The 23330-nt window shown below is 37.7% G+C and overlaps 1 long non-coding RNA gene across 4 annotated transcripts in view; it reads left to right on the top strand.

Moving 5' to 3' along the window:
• Positions 1 to 23330, top strand: part of LOC105468509 (uncharacterized) — a 242912-nt gene that overhangs the window by 43531 nt on the left and 176051 nt on the right. For all 4 annotated transcript variants that reach the window (XR_011606776.1, XR_011606775.1, XR_011606777.1 and 1 more), the window contains one exon: positions 18514 to 18605. This is a non-coding gene — a long non-coding RNA (uncharacterized lncRNA). The remainder of the gene's footprint in view (positions 1 to 18513; positions 18606 to 23330) is intronic.

Genomic DNA, 23330 nt, shown 5'->3' with positions numbered 1-23330 from the left:
TTTCATATTCCCTGTAGTCTATATTTCATTACATAAAAACCTCTTCATGTTTTTAAATATAGTTCTTTTAACAACAATCTGTTGAGTTGTATCTGTCAAGTAAAATGAAAGACATTGGAAATATAAATATAAATAAATAGTTACCTTCATTTGTATCCATATATTCTATTTATCAATATTTTATCTTTTTTTTCTGAGTCAGGCACAGATTCTTCATGATCATCTTTAGTTATAAATCTCTGAGTTCTGATACCATTTTAGTAATTTCTGTTATTTGTACCTTAGTTCATAACCTTGAGGATAAAATAATTATATGCTCATTAGCCAGCCACTGGGTTCGTTTCCTACGGATTGTGTCCATCTCTGGCCTAATCTGCTGTGGTTTGGTCATAAAGCAAGGAGAGCTGACACTATAGAGTTATGATCAGGGAAGACGAAAATAGAATTGTCTAAGCCTAACTGTGATGTAGAGTATGCTCACCACACTCAGGAAAGATGTGACCATCTTTCCCCTCCGTTCTGCTCTGTTTGTATCTAAAGTATTGGTATGTCCAGTGCATTTTCATTTTTGGAGACTAAAATCAAGATGAAGGTGTTTCAAATAAGATTATCCAGGCCCGGCACAGTGGCTCACGCCTGTAATCCCAGCATTTTGGGAGACTGAGGCAGGAGAATCATCTGAGGACAGGAGTTTGAGACCAGCCTGACCAACATGGTGAAACCCCGTCTCTACTAAAAATACAAAAATTTAGTTGGGCATGGTGGCGCATGCCTTTAGTCTCAGTTACTCAGGAGGCTGAGGCAGGAGAATCACTTGAACCCGGAAGGCGGAGGTTTCAGTGAGCCAAGATCATCCCACCACACTCCAGCCTGGGCAACAAAGTGAGACTCCATCTCAAATAAATAAATAAATAAAAGATTATTCAGGGGGATGAACTGGCTAATTAATAATATTCTATGAGTTATGTTGGCAGATGTAGGAGAAATGAAGCTTGAAGATGAGAACCCATTAGTTGGATAAACTGAATAACGTGGGATAATTATAGCTACATTCAGATATCTAGAGCTTTGCTATATAAAAAAGAAATCAGCTTAATTCTTCTTGTGTATATCAGGAACCATAGCATTAATATTTTAAGGGGAATAGGCAGCCTCAAAAGAGAATCACCTCCATATTACTAGACATGGTCAAGCAAGAGTGAGTGTCTCTACAGCTGGTATATTGAAATTTAAAGTACTAGAAGTTTATGGTATGGAAATTTGCAATAGCATAGGTTTTAGACTCAGTCTGGCGCACAGTAGTTGCATTATTTAGGGCTAATTTCTTCAATTGTAAAGTGACAATAATATTAGGTAGTATCTACTTAATAGGTCTATTATGGTTTTATTAAAATAATTCATGTGAAGGATTGACAGATGGTAAATATTAGATGACAATTATTGTAAATATCACTATTTTAATTATACTTATTTAAATTTTGATGTGTCATTATTTTTCATCTTTTCATACGTTCTAGTACATCTTCCTTCAGTTGAAAACTATTACCTCATGCTCTTCTTACTTGTAGTCTGTCACTTCTAGTTTTCTGGGATGCTGTACAGATATTCTGGAACCATCCCCTATGCTATGGACTGAATTATGTTCCCCCAAAATTTGTATGTTAAGCCCCTAATCCCACAGGTGATGGTATTTGGAGATGAGACCTTCCGGAAGTGATTAGGTTTAGATGAGATCATGACGGTAGGGGCCACCACGATGGAATTAGTGCCCTTATAAAAAAAGACACCAGGGAGCTTCCTTTCTCTTTCTCTTCCGTGTTAGGATACAGCAAGAAGGCAGCAGTCTAATGTCAGGAAGTGAACCCTAACCAGGCCCTGCATTTGCTGGCACCTCGATCATAGACTTTCCAGCCTTCATAACCGTGACAAACAAATTCTTGTTCAAGCCACTCAGTGTACAGTATTTTGCTGTGGAAGCCAGAACTGATGAATACACACTGCTTCATGATTTCTACACTAGTAATTTGGTTTTGGTTCCATGCTGAGTTTTTCCCAATATGTTCTATGGTCTTTTTCAGTCATAAATGATCTGGACTCATCTTTCTTCAGTCATAATCTACATGAAGTGAGGTAAATTACAGTAAACTTCAACCCCAAGTGCAAATTACTCACTGAATCCAGTTTTAAAACTCATCTGAGGCCACAGCATTTTTATTGCCTAACCAATTATATCTCACAGCTCATACATGTGGGCCCAAGAGTATCCACAGATTGATTCCAATTTCTTTCACTCGAATATTAAATGAATTGCCAGAGTTAAAAAACAGTTATATAAATTCAATACTAATAAATAAGGACCAGGCAGGGTGGTACAAGCCTTATAGTTCTAGCTACTCAGGAAACTGAGGTGGGAGGGTTGCTTGGGGGTAGGAGTTCAAGATAAGCCTAGGCAACTTAGAAGACCCCTATCTCAATATGTATTTAGACACCTACCATATGCCATGTACTAGAGGGTACCAGAATATCCTGAAGGTTTAGGCATCTGTGGGTTTAAATTCTAGCTTTGTCACTCATTAGCTAATAGAATTTGTGTAAATCACTAAAATTTTCTGTTTCGTTTCCTCACCTTAAAAAAAAAATTAATGTTGGGACTGGGTGTGGTGGCTCATACCTGTAATCCCGGCATTTTGGGAGGCCAAATTGGGTGGATTACCTGAGGCCAGGAGTTCAAGACCAGCCTGGCCAACATGGTGAAACCCTGTCTCTACTAAAAATACAAAAATTTAGCCAGGCGTGGTGTTGCATGCCTGTAATCCCAGCTACTCGGGAGGCAGGAGAATAGCTAGAACCTGGGAGGTGGAGGTTGCAGTGAGCTGAGATCGCACCACTGTATTGCAGCCTGGTGACAGCAAGACCATGCCTCAAAAAAAAAAAAAAAAAAAAAAGGTGTTGGACTACTAGACCAGAGTTCCTCACTCTCAGTGTATCAACACAGTTGTGGGAACTACAAGTTATTTATTATTGATAACCTTTAAAACACTATAGTATCTGATTTTTTTTTTTTTTTTTTTTTTTTTTTTTGAGACAGGGTCTTGCTCTTGTTACCCAGGCTGGAGTGCAATGGCACGATCTAGGCTCACTGCAACCTCCACCTCCCGGGTTCAAGTGCTTCTCCTACCTCAGCCTCCCGAGCAGCTGGGACTACAGGCGTGAGCAACCATGCCCAGCTAACTTTTTTGTATTTTTAGTAGAAACAGGGTTTCATCATATTGGCAAGGCTGGTCTCAAACTCCTGACCTTGTGATCCGCCCACCTAAGCCTCCGAAAGTGCTGAGATTACAGTCATGAGCCACTGCTCCCGGCCCTGAAAAATTTTTAATGAAAGTTCAAAGTTGTATCTCTACTAACTCCTTTCACCATTATTTTAACACATTTTTTGAGAGAAATGAGCTGTGTTGAAGCGAATGTCCTGAAATGTGCATATGACATTGGGTATACATCAAAGTTTGTTGTACATGTCAGTATCATTTATGTTGTAGCCCAAAACAAGCAAAAACCCTTTAGATACAGTGGGTATATGATAATCTATTCTTGAAGTTACTGTGTCTAAGAATCACTCAAGGAACTTGGTCACATACACATCCTGGGTCTCATACCCAAATATTCTGATTCAGAAGTTCTGGAGTAGCTCAAATAAACTTACTAGTGCCGATAGTTCTTGCACCACTTTTTTGTTTGTTTGGTTGGTTGGTTGGGTTTTTTTTGAGATGGAATCTCGCTCTGTTGCCCAGACTGGAGTACAGTGGCGTGATCTCGGCTCACTGCAAGCTCCACCTTCCGGGTTCACGCCATTCTCCTGCCTCAGCCTCCCAAGTAGCTGGGACTACAGGTGCCCACCACCACACCCGGCCAATTTTTTGTATTTTTAGTAGAGACAGTGTTTCACCATGTTAGCCAGGATGGTCTCGATCTCCTGACCTCATGATCTGCCGGCCTTGGCCTCCCAAAGTGCTGGGATTACAGGCGTGAGCCATTGTGCCCGGCCATGAACCACTTATAAGAAACCCTGAACCCGTGTTGTCTGTAGGACATTTAGCATCAATGCTATGATTCAGAGACCACTGTAGTAGTTCGGAACACAGGCTTTAAAATCCATCAAACTTGGGTCTAAAACCTGGCTTTAACATATTCCTTCTATGTGATCTTCTAAAACTAAGCTAACTATCAACCTGTTTCAGCCTTGCTTTCCTCATCTGTAAGAGTAAAATAGTACAGAACATTATTTTCTCACATACTCTAGCTGTACAACCAGCTACTATATAAGTTTTGAATTTTGATTTTTAGATTTTAGAATGATACTTGGCAGGCCGGGCACGGTGGCTCAAGCCTGTAATCCCAGCACTTTGGGAGGCCAAGACGGGCGGATCACGAGGTCAGGAAATCGAGACCATCCTGGCGAACACAGTGAAACCCCGTCTCTACTAAAAAAAAAATACAAAAAACTAGCCGGGTGAGGTGGTGGGCGTCTGTAGCCCCAGCTACTTGGGAGGCTGAGGCAGGAGAATGGCGTAAACCCAGGAGGCGGAGCTTGCAGTGAGCTGACATCCGGCCACTGCACTCCAGCCTGGGCGACAGAATGAGACTCCGTCTCGACAAAAAAAAAAAAAAAAAAAAAAAAAAAAAAAAAGAGTGATATTTGGCAATAAATGTTTAATAGATGTTGGCTATTATCATTAATCTATTCTAAATATAAAATGTTTTACACTTCGAATTTGTAATTTTTTTAAATGTTAGTTTTTAATTTTATTCTTATTTTTATTATTTTTTAAAGGTTGGTTTTTTTTAATATTACAAGCTTAAAAATACAGAAATGCAATTTATAAAGAGATCCATTTCCACCGTGTTTTCATCACTGTCAGGGATTTAACAGTTCACCCCATTTTCCTTAGAAAATGCTTCTGTTCTGGAGTGTGGGATCCTTTTGCCCAGAGGAGTTACAGAACTTTACATGGTATATGAAAGCTGAGGATTTTAGAACTTGTGAACCAGAATATCTGAGAGGAGAAAGTCTAGACCATAGATATACATTGGTTCACTTAACTTGGAGGCGGTAGGAGCAGCACATCTTTAAAGACATGTGACTACACAGGAGACATTAACTCAGATCAAGTGATGCGATGATTCCTGGAAACTGAAGAGTTAAAAATTTTGTGCCTTGGGAGTTTTAAGGAAGAGGCCAAGTGGCATGGAGAAAGTGGTTTCTATGGACAGCATAGAAGTCGAACATCAGTCCTCAAGCAGATCACACAAACTTCAACACCAGCATTTTTCTAGGTCACCAGAATGGATAGCTATCCACGGGCCCTGTCCTCCTAAATGTTCTGCATTGCATAAGCATTAGGGTATTCTCCTGTGAATCACAGAGAGACTCTTCGTCTCCAGGTCATGGATGAAACAATTTCCTGCCAACTTTGAGAGAGATTTATTTTGATAAAGTAAAATAATGTCATTTAACAAAAAAATATTAGCATTATGGAGGATAATAGTATCCATTATATTTAACTATCTAAGAACTTTAGGAAAAGACTCTTTCAGGACCACGCCCGTGTCACGTGATAGAGCATGGCCTGCTTTGCTTCATGTATCTGTTCTTTATTGCAGTGATGGGGTAGATGAGTGGAAATGAAACTAATAACATCAAATGTTCTTTCCACAAACACCAAAAACATAATTGAATAAATTGGAACCATGTCGGGTCTAGGGTTATGCTGAATTAGAATGAAGGAAGCCCTAGAGGATGTGAAAGACCCCCGTACAGATGAGCAACTCAAAAATTAAACAGTCACATGTGAAAAAAATTGACACCACCAGCAACATGAGGTCATGTTTCATCAGAAAGGCTTGACCAGCTAGAATAACAAACAAGTCTAAAGGTGACACGGTGCACTTTGAATGTGTACAAGTGGAGGCTGTGTTGAAAATACTAACATGCTGGAATGTGGCATGAGTTTGAATCCCAACTCTGCCATTTATTAGTTGTGCATTCTTGGTATAGTCAGCTTCCATTTCTTCTGTAGTAAAAACTGGTAATGTAATTGTCAATTGGGCAAGATTATTAGAAAAGTTATGTAGATAATTCACATATGAGAATCCTTCATGCAGTACATGGCACATTTTAGTAACTCAATTGGTTCAATTTATTTCAGTCAAGACCATTCAAATCAGGAATAATTTTGTTTTAATTGGTCAAACATCTGGTTGTTTGGCATTATCCAGACATGTTGGATTGACTCTTACTTTCCAACCAGATGTAGAATCTTTTTGTATCCATCCAAATATTTAATGTTGAGCAGACACACCAGGATTATACTTTTAACTCTGAAAGGACAGCCAATGATGTACAATCCAAATAAATATGCAAGCAAAGACAAAAATAACAAATCGGGACTAAAACATTTGAGAAGTTCCGACTCTCTTTCCTCATATATTTTATTAAGTGTTCCAGGAAACTTAATTTATGGAGGAGATAAACAGCACTGAGATTGCCTTAAAAAATTGTCTGTGTAACATTCAGCCTGATACATAGGAGCAAAAACATAGGGTGGATGACCTGAAGGAAGACAGGGTGGAACTAACCAGTACTAGTTGTGCCCTCTAGACTAGTGATTTGAAAGAAAATGAAATATTAGCAGAAACTTATCAACTTTTAAAATAAGGGTTACAATCATGCTTTAAACTGGCTTCAGCCAGAAAGGAATTGTTCACATAACCCAAAACTTTAAAAAATCCAGTGGCAGATCTACGGTCAGGCTTGGCTAGGACCAAAGACTCTGCCACTATCACTAGGACTTAATCTCTATCTCTCAGCTTTCATTTTTTTTTCTTTCACTTTACTTTCAGGCAAATTCTCCTTTTGTTTTGATGATATAGCTACCAGAAGCTATTCTGAGTTCAACTTTCAGCAGCTCTATTACATCAACAGAAATGAGAGGGATGCCAATTCCCAGTTGTTTCAATAGAAGTCCTGCATTTGGCCCAGTTGTCTGGGCTTCAGTTATATGCCTGTTACTCTAGGAGGTGGAGCTCTCTAAATGATCTATTCTAATATTGGGTGGTAATAAGTCATGAACAGGAGAAATATTATGTCCACTTAAACCAGATGGACTGTGAGTCAGGGCAAAGATTCTCTAAAGAAAAAATAACAGTGTCGTTACTGAAAAAGGGAGAATGTATGTCCACCAAAGATCTTTTAGGCAGACAGAAATCTTGGAGGGAAACTTATCATATCATGTAAAAGACACAGAAGTCCAAAGCTGATCTGATTTAGGAAGGGATGGTGATCAAGAGCTCTTCAACTCAGTTGCTTCTTACCAATCTCCAAGAGGTCCTTCTGATGACATTAAGAGAACCCTATTCCTCCTCAGATCGACATAGAAATAATCACAAGTGCCTCATTCAACCTCGAACTCTGGCTCAATAATATTTGCTCTCAATTAAACAGGTTTATCCATGTAAATGGTTTAGAAAAATGCCTGGCATAGAGTAAATACTCAGTAAATGTTGACCATTAGTGTTATGAAATCCATATTATTTACCATGTAATTAATTACAAAAATAATTCTGCCAACACCCCAAATAACTCTAATACCTGTTAAGCATTATAAGTTCTTCCATGACTATTCTATGCAGTCATACCCATCCACTCTCAGTATCCTAAAATGCCTATAAAAGCAAGAGCAGATAAGTTAAATAAACATTTTTTTGTTGTCTGGAAATTTTGATTGAGGTCCCGAAGGTAAAAACAATTAGTATTATAAAGTCCCTTACATTCTAAAGAGAAGCTCTTAATCATACATGAAGGAATTGCAAAGAAGTATCCCAAACAAGTTATTTAAAGAATTGCGGCCAGGCACTGTGGCTCACGCCTGTAATCCCAGCACTTTGGGAAGCTGAGGTGGGTGGATCACAAGGTCAGGAGATCAAGACCATCCTGGCTAACATGGTGAAACCCGTCTCTACTAAAAATACAAAAAAATTAGCTGGGCATAGTGGCGGGCACCTGTAGTCCCAGCTACTTGGGAGGCTGAGGCAGGAGAATGGCATGAACCCTGGAGGCGGAGCTCGCAGTGAGCTGAGATTGCACCAATGCACCCCAGCCTGGGCGACAGGGCGAGACTCTGTTTCAAAAAAAAAAAAAAAAATTGCTTGGCATCCACCTCTATCCTACATAAAAGACAAGCTGGCCATTTATTATGGAAATTAATGAGTAAGTATTTCTGGGGAAGATTTTTCAGCCTGGCAGTAAATGCTATGCATTGATTCTCCCCTTCTTTTGGGAGGAAGAATAGACAGGCCTGATCCTACCATCAAAAAAAGTAAGGGGAAGTTGAAGGGGCCCACCTGTAGACAGTGGTAACTGTTAGAAAGAGGGAAAATTGCATCTCTTACCCTTGGTCTAGATATTTGATAGGGAAGAATTTGTAGCTCCATCCCAGGTCACCATCAGAGAGTAATAGAAAGACATTTTTAGGAGAAGTCTGTGTGTTCAGGGTTTGATACAGGGATAGTATTTTTTTTGTGTCAGAGTTACAATTATAGTAAGTACAGTGATTAGGTTTGAGCTATCTTGAAAAGAATTTGACCAAAAGAGATGTCTCTGTGTCTAAATAACCTCTGAAGTAAGAGTTTATACAACCTGTGTTATTGGAGTAGAAATTGAGGGCAAATTGGAAAAAATCATCAGCCAGACCTAGCATTATCCCTTTCAGGGAAAGGTACAAGTTATCAGCTATGATAGTGGTAGTAGGCAGAAGGGATTCACAGTACAACGAAAGTCCCTTATAAGAGAGACACCATGTTAACAAGCATTAGCATATCTGCTGGATAGAAGTCATTCACCTGCTGGGAGAGAAATATAAATAACATCATACAAGTAAAAATTCATTTTGCCATTTTACTTCTCTTTCCTTTTTCCTGCTTCATACTTGAAAGACCAGAAAACAGCAAGAAAATGAGAAAGGAGTGTGAAGGGTCAGGGAAGACCCCAATCACATCCTCCTTCCCCACAGCAAGTTAGTGCTTGGGTTGGACACATACTGGGAGGAAACGAAGGGAAAAAATGAAGACACGAAGGTAAATAAACTAAATGGAATTTTCTTTTCTTTTTTTTGACAGACTCACTCTGTCGCCCAGGCTGGAGAGCGTGGCACAATCTTAGTTCACTGCAGCCTCCGCCTCCCAGGTTCAAGTGGTTCTCCTGCCTCAGCCTCCCGAGAGGCGTAACAATTAGAGCACAGCCTAGTGATAATATATTTTAATTTTAATATATAAAATGGGGCTATTCTAATAAAGTAACCCAAGATCTTGCATTTTCTTGATATCCTGACAAAGGGCAGGAAGGTTTGAAGAAAAATAAGACAATTGGCTGGGCTTGGGGCCCCCATCTATAATCCCAGCACTTTGGGAGCTAAGAAGGGAGGATTGCCTGAGAGTAGGAATTTAAGACCAGCCTGCGCAACATAGCAACACCCTCTCTCTACAAAACAAACAAACATTAACCAGATGTGGTAGTACATGCCTGTGGTCCCAGCTACTTAGGAGGCTGAGGTGGGAGGATTGCTTGGGTCCCAGAGATTGAGGCTGCAGTAAGCTGTGACTGTGCCACTGCACTCCATCCTGGGCAATCAAGGGAGACCCTGTCTAAAGAAAAAAAAAAAAAAAGTAAAGTAAGACTATGGCTGATTGAACCTCACCAAGACTTGTAATATCAATAGACTGTTTACAAATACATTCCAGATAATTTGCCCACTACCTTCATGATTGTTCCCAATGAATTCACATTTGCTCTCAACAATTTGGGCACAGAAAAACTTAACCTCTCTGGACTATGACATCAGTAGGCACATGTGCAATGACATCCACATTTTTAATGGTTAACAGGAGCTGGCTTGTACCGGCTTGCAAGAGCCAATTGCTAAAATTTCAGAAGTTTTGTGATCTAATTGGTAAACTCTGGCATTACTATAACTTAAATTATATTAAGCTTACAATCAAATAAATTATATTACAAATGATGGTAGTAAATACTCAAAACTTACCACTTTTTAATTATTTTACTGCATTTAATTATTTTACTTCATTTATGCTCCTGAGTTTATTTATGGCTATTACATACGGTAGAAATACTTTGTAACACTGTGCTACCACTACGCGTCTCTTTCCAATTTCATTTCAGTGATGACCTGTTGATAGCTGGATATTGGCCATAGTGAGATTATTTATATCACAGAAATAAGCAAATGCTACAAATTAAGGTCCTTTTGTTGTTGTTGTTATTGTTGTTTTTTTCATTTCCCTGTAGAGCTAGTAACTTCAAATCTTTACCAGCACACCACTGGTAATCCCTGGTAAACTATCCTTTAAGAGTTCTTTAATAACTCTGTATTGTTTTAAGAATTGCTCACTCATTGAAAAAAAAAAAATCCTTACTCCATTCCATATATATTATACCTCAAAATTCCCTCTAAGAAGTAGTAAATATTCAAGGATACATTTGCATATACATATACAATTGTGAGAAAATGCTCATGAATGAGCAATATTGTGCTATTCTAAAAATATGTTTCAGACCAGACACGGCAGCTCACGCCTGTCATCCCAGATATTTGGAAGGCCGAGGCAGGTGGATCATTTGAGGTCAGAAGTTTGAGACCAGCCTGGCTAATATGGTGAAACCCTGTCTCTACTAAAAATACAAAAATCAACCAGGTGTAGTGGCGGGTGCCTGTAATCCGGCTATTCGGGAGGCTGACGCAGGAGATTTGCTTGAATCTGGGAGGTGGAGGTTGCAGTGAGCTGAGATTATGCCACTGTACTCCAGCCTAGGTGACAGAGCAAGACTCTGTCTCAAAAAAAAAAAAAAAGAAAAGAAAATGAAAATAAAATAAAAATAAAAATATGCTTGAATGGCTCATAAACAAAAGTCTTGGCTTTTAATAAAGAAAAGGATCTCCAGTCTGTGAAACTTATTTGGGAAACAAAGAAAATATTTAATGCTGAAGAATTGTGTTCACAATTTATCTTGTGAAAATAGTATATATATACATACATATATATCATTTATGACATCATCGTCAAACTGCTGAAAGCCAAATATAATTTGACAGTCCTAAAAAAGCAAAATAAAAGGGACATAATACATATAAATTAGAAAAAAATGACAAAAAATTTCAATGAAATATTAAAAGTGCTGAAAAATACCATCATTGTAGAATTCTTTTTTTTTCTTTTTTAAAAGACAGAATCTTGTTCTTGTTGCCAAGCCTGGAGTACAATGGTGCAGTCTCAGCTCACTGCAACCTCTGCCTCCGAGGTTCAAGTGGTTCTCCTGCCTTAGCCTCCCAAATAGCTGGGATTACAGGCGCCCACCACCATGCCAGGCTAATTTTTGTATTTTTAGTAGAGACGGGGTTTCACCATGTTAGCCAGGCTGGTCTGGAACTCCTGACCTCAAGTGATCTGCCCATTTCAGCCTCCCAAAATGCTGAGATCACAGGCGTGAGCCACTGCACCTTGCCATCAATGTATAATTCTATATCCAGTATAATGGTTTACATATCTACTTACATATTTATATCTGTATTAATGAATAGTTTTTCTCTTAATTTTTAATTGCATAAAGTACAATTTATAACACTATATTGTTTTGTTTATTTTATAGGTAATGTAACACGTATGAATATAATATAGCAAGGATAGTGGGGTAAATAGAACTATGTTTTTCAAGATTCCTATATTAATACTTGTGATTCAATAATGAATTTAAGTAGATTTTGATGATTTAAAAATGATAATTATAATTCCTAGAGCAACCTCTAAGAAGAATTCAAAGAAACCCAGCTATAACAGCAATAGAGGATGTGTAACAGATTACAAAAATATTTGTTCAACATAGAACAGGGAATAAAGGGAGAACAAAGGAAATAAACTTATGAGACAAATAAGAAAGGTATAGCCAATAGCAGGCCTGTATCTACCAATTTTACTCATCACTTTAATTGTAAATAGAGCAAGTATTTGAATCAGAAAGCAGAGACTGCCAGAATACATTTAAAGGGAAAGGATGACAAAACTGTATACATCTGTCTCATCAGTTTGGGCTACAATAACAAATTACCAATGACTGGGTAGCTTAAATAACAAACACTGATTTCTCACAGTTCTGGAAGCTGGGGAGTCCAAGATCAAGGTGTGAGCAGATTCAGTGTCTGGTGAGGGCCTGCTTCCTGGTTCGCAGATGGCTCTCTTCTCATTGTATATTCAAAGTGCAGAGAAAGGAGAGAACAAACAAGCTCTTGTCTCTTCTTATTATGGTACCACTCTCATTCATACTTTCCAAAGGCCCCATCTTTTCATACTGTCATACTGGGAATTAGTATTTCAACGTATGAATTGTGGGGGAGACACAAACTTTCAGTCCCTAACAACACCCTAAAGAAGGCTTACTTTAAGTAGAAAGATACAAATACTTTGAAGATAGAAGAATGACAAAAGATGTGCAATACAAAAAAATATGTATCAGAGAGCTGGAAAGGCTATGTTGACATCAAATTACACAGCCATCAAGGCAGACTTGTCTATTTATAATAAAAAGAGCCAATTCATAATGTTAAAGAGAATCATTACATTAGGAAGATATAACAATTATAAAAGTGTATATACCTAATGATAAAGCTTCAAAATACATGAAGTAAAAACTGACAGATCAAATAGGAGAAAGATAAATTTAAATATAAAGAAGATGGGAACAATACTATTAGCAACCTTAACTGAAATTTACGAAAGACTGTCCCCAAAACTGTATTTAAGTACACATGCTCATGAAAATAGTCCGTATGTTCAGCCATAAAATGCTTCCATAGATTTTAAATGATTGGTATGCCAAAGAGCACATTTTTATGAAAAACTAATTAAATTACATAATAACAATTTCTAAACATTTTATGGATCAAGAAAAATTAGGAAATATTTTAATTGAATGATGATGAACACATAATATACCAAATTTCTGGTGTGCATTTATATTGTATGAGGAAAAATTTACATTGAAAAACACATAAGAAATAATGAAAGATCTAAAGCAATACTTTAAGCTTCTATCTAAAGAGAGTAGAAGAAAGGTGAGCAAATTAAACACAAAATAAATAAAAGGAAGAAAATAATAAAGATCATAGAAAAATATCAATAAAATAGAATATAAAATATCTGGGAGAAAGTCAATAATTTCCTTCCAAAAAAGAAAAAGTTATCATTTGAAAAGATTGATAAAGTTGATCAATTTCTAGCTTGAATAATCAAAGAATAAAAACACATACATCACCAGTATTAGGACTGAAAGAAGAGATACCACTGCAGATGTCATAAAGGATAAAGTGGTACTATGAACAAATTTATGCTGATAAATAGACATAAATAGGTGCATCTTATTATACATACAGTATAGCTCAGTAAAGTCAACTTATGACAAAAGAAAAATTATCAGTTAAATAAAGCTGAAGATAGATTTTAGTAAGGAAAATTACTTCTCATATAAGAAATAAAGGGAAAAATAGAAAATTTGGGAACTTTAAAAAAATGTCAAATTTAAAAATATAAATCCCAGCTGCATTATTAGTAGTCTCTATTTATAATGAAGTCACTGAAAGCCTCAGCCATTTCTCTGTGCATGCCTTTTGTTCTTTCCCCTTGTTTTTAAAGTGGAAGCATTTTTCTCTCATTGTTTTCTCATAGTTTAATTATTTCAGTTGTGATAGACATTTTGATCAATTCATTATGAAGGAATGTGCTTTTTATATTTCCAAGTAATTGAGATATATTTGGAATCGAACACTACACTTGTATTATTTTCAAGTATACTTTGAATTTCAAATAATTTTTGTTTTGAATAAATTTAGCGTTCTGTTGTTTGGTACATATAGATTCATCATGTTACATATGCATTGGATATTTATCATTAAATAATATCCTATTTTGTCTTGTTTTATGCTTTTATCATAAATTCTACTTTGTCTTTGATTAATATTGACACCGTTTTTCTCATTTTGATTAGTTTGGTATCTTTTATCCCTCACATTACTTTCAGTATTTATCACTTTATTTTAAGCATTTATTTAAAATAGCATATAGTATGCTTCACACTAACGCAATCTGATATTCCTGTCTATATAATAAAGATTTTTGTCTTGTCAAATTTATTTTAATGTTATTTCACTCCTTTCATCATGCTGTATATTTATATTAATATTTTTTCTTTTCTCTAACATTGCTGGTTTTATTGCTTACTTTGATTGTCCTTTTCAAAAAAATTATTGTTAACTTTGTTTTCTATTATTATTAGCAATTCTTTAGTCTATTTTTTAAAAAGCTCTGAAAATTAAAACCCTATTTATCTTTTTTGGACAAAAATAAGTAATAGCTAACACAAGCATATTTTAATTCTTGAAACAACTCAGGGGATGCACACTAATATTATCTCCATTTAAAGATGAGATGGCTGAGCAACAGAACGTTTAGTTACTTACCTAAGATCACACATCTAAGTAGTATGGAGCCAACATCTGTACAGTAACAACCAAGTTATGCGGCTTTTTTCTCTGTGTTTATACTGTATTAGCCTACTGCTTTCCCTCATCCCAATAGAATAAAATCTTTAGATACGAAATGTTCTCCCATCTTCTACCTTTCCCCCTCTTGAATGCCTTTATCTCTTTACTGTTGCCAATAATCAGATTTTGCTATGATAATTAGTGCACAATTAAAAAAAAAAAAACCTACATAAGGACTTTCAAGAACTCTTTTTAAATTTTTATTTATTTTTTATTTTTTTTGAGACAGAATCTCGCTCTGTCACCCAGGCTGGAGTGCACTATCGTGCTCTCAGCTCACTGCAACCTCCGCCTCCTGGGTTCAAGCAATTCTCCCTGCCTCAGCCTCCCTAGTAGCTGGGATTACAGGTGCCTGCCACCATGCCCAGCTAATTTTTGTATATTTAGTAGAGACAGGTTTCACCATGTTGGCCAGGCTGGACTCGAACTCCTGACCTCAGGTGATCCACTTGCCTTGGCCTCCCGAAGTGCTGGGATTACAAGCATGAGCCACCATGCCTGGCCTCAAGAACTCTTTTATAGCACTTATGTTACACATTCTTTGAGAGTCTATCTTTCCTGCCTTATTTTATACCTTTCATTGAGGTACAGTGTTGACACATTTTCTGATTTTTTTGCAAATCCATAAGAATTTTTCTTTTATTAATAGAGAACAGATTTTTTTTTAGTGTATATGTGGTCCTTTTATTCTCAGTGCTCGGTTGATGCTATCCCTTCATCTTCTACTTCCAATGTTGTGAACAAGAATTCAGATGCTAATCCGAGCTGATTTTACTTTGAAGGTATTTTTCATCTAGATCACAAACTTGCTTGTTTATTAATTACTTGTTTGTTTTTATCTGCCTTCCATAGAAATGTCTACTTTTTGAGAGCAGGGCTATGTTTGAATTGTTCATTCTTACTCCCTTGGCTTTTAGTGCAGTGTCTAGCAATTCATTAATGTACACTATATTTGATAAATAAATGAATACTAACAGAATGATTACCATAGTGGGGAACATCAATCAGGTAATGCTCAATAACCAAGGATAGTAAATAGTTACCAATATGGTCAGAAGTCAAAGAGTAGAAATATGTCAATCATTTCTCTGAGGTTCAAGGAAGGGTCAAATCCAAGAGGTGGGTAGAATCTCTGGGCAGGTTTCCCTGGCAGAAACACAGAATCAGGGGATTGAGCAGGTACCTTGTAATAAGAAGTATGAGATTAAAGAGCATGTGATAAGGAGGCAGGGATGACAGAGTGGGCACAAACGGGAGTCCAAGTGTTAGCAGAAGAATCTTTGTACTTTCACAGTGGAAATGTTTTGATAATGAACCTGGAGGTCATTTATTCATTCATTTGCTTAACTATATTTAGTGAGCATTTGTGTGGGAGGGCAATAGGGTTGGGCTGGTTATACAGTGGGGAATAAAGTAGATATAAACCCTGCCACCATAGAACTTAGTGTTTAGTGTGGAAGAACTTGATTTACATAACTGTTTTATTCAGACAGAATTCAAGTTGTCCTAGCCAAAAGAGAAGAGGAGAAACAAAGAGATCGAAAACCAGGCTGGATGAGACAATTGCAAGTAGGAAGAAGTCTGGACTACACACACTAGAGGAGAGGGAGCAGAGAAAAATATGTAAATGACATACCATCTTATTTCATGATGAAATGGCAATAGGATCCAGAAGACATGTGATAGTACTATTGATCAGTAGAAGTGGTTGGTGTAATATGAACTTCCAAGTGGCTACAAAACAGAGTGAAATTAATAAGATAATAGTTTCTGAAACAGGCAAGGTTTTGCATACTGTTTGAAAGAAGTGGTAGAGGGCATGAAGGTTTTTCTTGCCAAATTTGTTTATGTTTAGGGAAGAGCATCACAAAGCTCTCACGTGTAACTTGGGTAGAGATCTTTCAAGAGGTAATGATAGCAGATGTGCTCTTCAGTGTCTGAAGGAATATAACAGGAAGTAAGGAGAAATGAGGTTGGAGGAGAGAGAGGACTGGGAAAAAACATGATGAATGCCAGACAATCATGTTTTATTATTTCATTATTTTTTTATTATACTTTCAGTTCTAGGGTACGTGTGCACAATGTGCGAGTTTGTAGCATATGTAGACATGTGCCATGTTGGTGTGCTCAATTTTCTGGGTTCAGGTGATTCTGCCACCTTAGCCTCACAAGTAGCTGGGACTACAGGCACAAACCACCATGCCTGGTTAATTTTTTCTATCCTTTGTAGAGACAGGATTTTACCATGTTGCCCATGCTGGTCTCAAGCTCCTGGGCTCAAGCAATCCACACAACTCAGCTGCTCAAAGTGCTGGGATTATACCCATTAACTCATCATTTACATTAGGTATATCTCCTAATGCTATCCCTTCCCCTTCCCTCCCATCCCACAACAGGCCCTCGTGTGTGATGTTCCCCTTTCTGTGTCCAAGTGTTCTCATTGTTCAATTCCCACCTATGAGTGAGAACATGTGGTGTTTGGTTTTCTGTTCTTGTGATAGCTTGCTGAGAATGATGGTTTCCAGCTTCATCCATGACCCTACAAAGGACATGAACTCATCCCTTTTTATGGCTGCATAGTATTCCATGGTGTATATGTGCCACATTTTCTTAATCCAGTCTATCACTGATGAACATTTGGGTTGGTTCCAAGTCTTTGCTATTGTGAATAGTGCCGCAATAAACATATGTGTGCATGTGTTTTTATAGCAGCATGATTTATAATCCTTTGGGTATATACCCAGTAATGAGATGGCTGGGTCAAATGGTATTTCTAGTTCCAGATCCTTGAGGAATGGCCACACTATCTTCCACAATGGTTGAACTAGTTTACAGTCCCACCAACAGTGTGAAAGTGTTCCTATTTCTCCACATCCTCTCCAGCACCTGTTGTTTCCTGACTTTCAAACAACCATGTTTTAAATGAAGAAGAGAAATATGAGCAAGGAATAATGCAGATAAGAGTGATGTTGGAGAAAAATAATTCTTGCTACTGTGCACCAGATATGGAAATCAATTATTATTATGAATAGAATACTAATATGGCTATTTATGCTTTTGCTTTTTTGCTTTTTTTTTTTTTAAGGCAGGGTCTCACTTTGTTGCCCAGGATGGAATGCAATGGCACCATCATAGTTCACTGCAGCCTCAATTTTCTGGGTTCAGGTGATTCTGCCACCTTAGCCTCACAAGTAGCTAGGACTACAGGCACAAACCACCATGCGTGGTTAATTTTTTGTATCTTTTGTAGAGACAGGATTTTACCATGTTGTCCATGCTGGTCTCAAGCTCCTAGGCTCAAGCAATCCACACAACTCAGCTGCCCAAAGTGCTGGGATTATAGGTGTGAGTCACCGCACCCAGCTTGCTTTTTTATTTTCTATTTTTGTTTCACTATAGCATTAGTTAAACCCCACAGGCTAATAATAGCCATTTTACTACATAACATTATTTGAAAGGAGCAAATACAAGACAAAAACTAAAGTAATTTTTCAGATTCTTTTTTATTATCTATGCAGTTTAAAACAAACAGGTTTTAGTATCTTCCCTCAGACAATCAACTACTACTTTTTCAATTTGTTTTGTTCTAAGCTCTAAGTGATATGTTAATGCTTCTTACAATAAAAAATGTTCATCAAATAATATTTTTGGAAGAATGAATTTGGTGGATAATTTTCTCTCCTTTGCAACATGTTTTCATACTGAGGAAGTTTCTATTACTGTAGCATATTGTTCACCTTATTTATCCCTTTCCATAAAAAAAGGAAATGGCTTAATTAGGGAGGTTTGCAAAAAGGAACTGGTCATGTGTGATTGATCTCCTTTCTGTCTCTCCTTTTTTTGTATTCAGCTTCTTCTGAGAAGGCCCGATTCATCTCTGATCTTCTGTGCCATAACTTTTATAAGTGTGGACCTCTAGAAAGAAGGCTTATATTTGTTTGGGTAAGTATATGTCTAAATTTTGGGCATAATATTAATCAAACTGTTGTTACAATACACCGTCAGCTTGACACCTATGTTTTTGAACTTGGATGGGAAATAAGAATATTATTTTCTATCTCCATCAAACCCTAGAATGAATGAAGGTAAAAGAAAATACAAGCTGTTTCTTTAAACACTTCTGTTTTATCTCCAGGCTTGAATATTTTATCATTAATTGGAAATATTCTGGAAAGAGGTTATCTTGGTTATATATATTTGGGATTCACTATTCTAAGGTAATATGTAAATCTGTAAGTGACTAAGGTATCCAGAAATAATATAAAGGATGGAAAGAGAAGAGGACCAATGGAAGAGCTTTGTGGTTGAAGTCATGGACTATGAGGCAAGAAGTGAAGACAGGAAGTGTCTGTTAATAGAGTGGAATAAAAGTGAGATGCAAAGTGGTATGCAAAGGACAAGAGTCATATTAAGGAAGTGAGATCATAGAAGCAAACGACATAGGGAAAGCAATCTTGGCATTTGTGATTTTAAATATACAGCAATTCAGTGTAACACGTCGGCTGTGGATATAGTTGTGGAAGTAGTAGCTGAAGTACTCATGGTGATAACTACTGGTACTAGATAAGTAATTGGAAATCTACAGATTTGGATGAGTTATCTCTACCATATCCTAGTAACTGAGTATGATAGCAGGTTTTTGTGTGAAGTGGCTAATTTTAGCAACATTCCATACTCTTAAAGAATGAATAAAATTAATCTTATCTCTATCGAATGTCTGTTAAATGCCAGACATGATTCTGGGCACTTTGATGTCAAGTTTCCTGATTTTCTTCTGCTTATATTGTAAGGCAGAATGAAATACTACATAAATTAACATGGAAAAAGTCTCATACTGATAAGCTTCAGGTAGAGTGTAATAAGAGCTGTGATACAAAGTGACAGTGTGATATGGTTTGGTTCTGTGTCCCCACCCAAACCCACCCAAATCTCATCTCAGATTGTAATCCCCACATGTCAGTTTGAGGGAGGGACCTGGTGGGAGGTGATTGGATCATGAGGGACAGTTTCCTTCATGCTATTCTTGGTGATAGTGAGTGAGTCCTCATGAGATCTAATTCTTTAAAAGCATAGCACTCTCCCACTCAACTGCTGCCATGTAAGACTTGCCTTGCTTCCCCTTCAGCTTCTGTCATGAATTGTAGGTTTACTGAGGCCTCCTCAGCCATGCAGAACTGTGAGTCAATTAAATCTTTTTTCTTTATAAATTACCAAGTCTCAGGTGGTTCTTTGTAGCAGTGTGAAAACAAACTAATACACCGTGCAACTGGTACTGGAGAAGGCGTCTGTGTAAATAAGGAATGCCTTAGATTGAGAAAAGACAATGCTGGGTTGGGTAGAGCATGTCACGCACCCCACAGGAAGATGGGTTCTGCGTCCACCAGTTCTGTTGTGCCAGGAATTGATTCCAGGAATAATGGCTCTGCCTTTCCCTTCTGAGAAAGGAACAAGCAATCCTCTTAACTTGGTCATATTTATTTGTCAGTAAGTTTATATATGTTTTCAACAGTGTGGGACTTGATGACCAAATGCATGTAAGTCAGGAAAAGGAGTCATGGTTCAATCTTTTAAAAATATTAGAAATGTGCATCATAGCAAGTTATATAGTTTGAATTGGGCATATTTTCCATTAACTTTAAAAGATGAGGAAATCGAGTCCCTGAAAAATGAGTCATTTAAAGCAGCATGTTGATTCTGGTGCTCAGCCCAGGCCAAAGTTATGCTTTGTGATTCTATTTTATAACATTGGCATGTTCAGACTCCTCCAACTAAGCCAATGTGACATTTCTGGCTAATTTTGCATTATATATTGAACACTCATATTGCAGTGGCCACTGGATGGATTGACAATGAGAAATTAGGCTGTTAGAATACACAATGACTAACCACTAATATACATTCAAAGAAAACAATGTCAAACACCCAGAAATACACAATTTGGACTACATTTTAAAGGCATATTGAGGGCCCATCTCATTGAATCAAAATGGCAGCTCACCAAAAGCATACTTATTTGGGCTTTGGCCATTTAGAAAAATGTAAGTTCCAAAGGCAATCACTTCAAGCACATATGGATTCTCGTTTTCCTTTGTTTCAACCCTCTCTGCTTTCTGCTTAGTTGTCAAAGGTAACTTGTACTAGCAAATAAAAGATGCAAATATAGCATTACATAGTAGAAAAATATTAGAGTAATAAGAGTAATGTTTTCCACATTATTTAGAGACAGCGAAGGGAATAAGTACCTCTATTTTACCAATGATAATTAGTGCTTTAGCAAAATTCATAAACTCTGGTAAGAAAGTTGCTTAATCAATAAAAAGCTGATAAGCCTGTCAGAGTCTTAGATGAAGATAGCAATATGGTTTAACTCTGTGTCCCCACCCAAACTTCCTATTGAATTGTAATCTTCAGTGTTGGGGGAGGGGCCTTATGGGAGGTTATTGGATCATGCCGGCAGTTTTCCCTTTGCTGTTGTCATGAGATCTGGCTGTTTGAAGGTGTGTAGCACTTCCTCCTTTGTTCTCTCTCTCCCCCTGGCCAGGTGAAAATGTGTCTGCCTCCCCTTTGCCTTCCGTCATGTTTGTAAGTTTTCTGAGGCCTCCTCAGCTATGCTTTCTATGCAGTCTGTAGAATAATATGTCAATTAAACCTCTTTTCTTTATAAATTGCCCAGTCTCAGGTATGACTTTAAAGCAGTGTGAGAATGGACTAATACAGGTGGAAAGCACGTACTGTTGTCTGAGTGTGGTGGCTCACACCTGTAATCCCGGCACTTTGGGAGGCTGAGGCAGGCAGATCATGACGTCAGGAGATCAAGATCATCCTGGCCAACATGGTGAAACCTGGTCTCTACTAAAATACAAAAAATTAGCTGGTTGTGGTGGCATGAGCCTGTAGTTCCTGCTACTTGGGAGGCTGAGGCAGGGGAATTGCTTGAATCTGGGAGGTGGAGGTTGCGGTAAGCCCAGATCGCACCACTGCACTCCAGCCTGGTGACAGAGTGAGATTCTGTCTAAAAAAAAAAAAAAAAGAAAGAAAGAAAGAAAGAAAGCATGTATTGTTTATGTTTATTTTATAGAGATTGCAAATAGTGTATAAAATCCTTGTATAAGGGTTTTGATGAGCTTGAAACCGAAGCAGCAGAAATTAGGCTTTATGAAAAGGTCTTCATCTGTGAAGAGAATGAGGTGAAAGATTTAAGCTTTGGATATTTTACTGAACTCAGACAGGACACCTGATAACCCTCGCAAGAGGTATGTATATTCTCACTTGAAGTCCTGTAAGCACCTCCAAGGAATGGAGTAGGGAAGGGGAAGTGGCTAATAAATGTGTACTTAGGTTCAACTGTGTATTTATTGAGGGCCTATGATAAACAAAAAACAAATTAGACTTGGTCTGCACCATCAGGCATTTATAGCCAAAAGAGAAAGACAGGCCTATAAAAAGATATTTTGAATAAACTATCAACATGGGGATAACAGAGGTTTACTGAGGTTGTTAATGGAACATGTGGGTGGGGGAGGGGTCACCCAACCTAGAGTAGTGAGGGAAGATTTCCTTGGAAGGCTGTGTATTAGCAACAGTTTGTTAGTTTTTCCTCAAATTGTTCTTTTTAGTGACAGGGTCTCCCTCCAATACCCAGCTAGAATGTAGAGGTGAGATCATAACTCACTGCAGCCTTGAACTCTTGGGATCAAGAGGTCCTCCTGCCTCAGCCTCCTGAGTAGCTGGGACTACAGACATGCACCACCACATCTGACCCTCAAAACTGTCCTTCTATTTGTGATACAGAGTAAGTTAAAATGAAATAATAGCATCAGTCAGTGTTTAGAATGGGAAAGAATCTTCAAAATCTATTGTACCAGATTCAGGGAGGTTTAATTCTTGAGCCCAAGGGAGTCTGTGACAATGGCCAGGACTAAGCCATTACATGGTATATAAGGTTTCAAACATATTTTCACAGGTCCTCAAGGGCAACCCAGGCTAATTGCAATGTAACCAATATATTTTGTTTGATTCAATTTACTTAGCATTATTATAAAAAGCCAGTAAAGCTGATGAGGAGAGAATCATTTTTACCTTCAAAAACATGGACTTCAAATGTTTTCTTGGGCACATTATTTTTAAAATTTAGAATTATCTGTCTTTTCCCCTCAAGAATAGCCCTGTCTACAGCCCTCAAAACCAACTTCACTTAATATCATTTATTTAAGTTCTATTAAACTCTCCCAAATCTATTAGTCAACAAATAATTATTTGGTATAGAAATACTTTCCTCAGGCCGGGCACGGTGGCTCAAGCCTGTAATCCCAGCACTTTGGGAGGCCAAACGGGCAGATCACAAGGTCAGCAGATCGAGACCATCCTGGCTAATGTGGTGAAACCCCGTCTCTACTAAAAAAATGCAAAAAACTAGCTGGGCGAGGTGGCAGGCACCTGTAGTCCCAGCTACTTGGGAGGCTGAGGCAGGAGAATGGCGTGAACCTGGGAGGCAGAGCTTGCAGTGAACTGAGATCCGGCCACTGCACTCCAGCCTGGGCAACACAGCAAGACTCCATCTCAAAAAAAAAAAAAAGAAATGCTTTCCTCAAATAATCTTTCATCTATGTATAAAGGTAAGTTTGTATATTAGCTCAAGATCAATTAAAATATTAAAATTAAAATCAA

Source organism: Macaca nemestrina, chromosome 8 (assembly GCF_043159975.1).
Source record: "Macaca nemestrina isolate mMacNem1 chromosome 8, mMacNem.hap1, whole genome shotgun sequence".
Lineage (NCBI taxonomy): Eukaryota > Metazoa > Chordata > Mammalia > Primates > Cercopithecidae > Macaca > Macaca nemestrina.
Note: the sequence above shows the minus strand (reverse complement) of the source record. Positions and strands in the feature narration are given on the sequence as shown.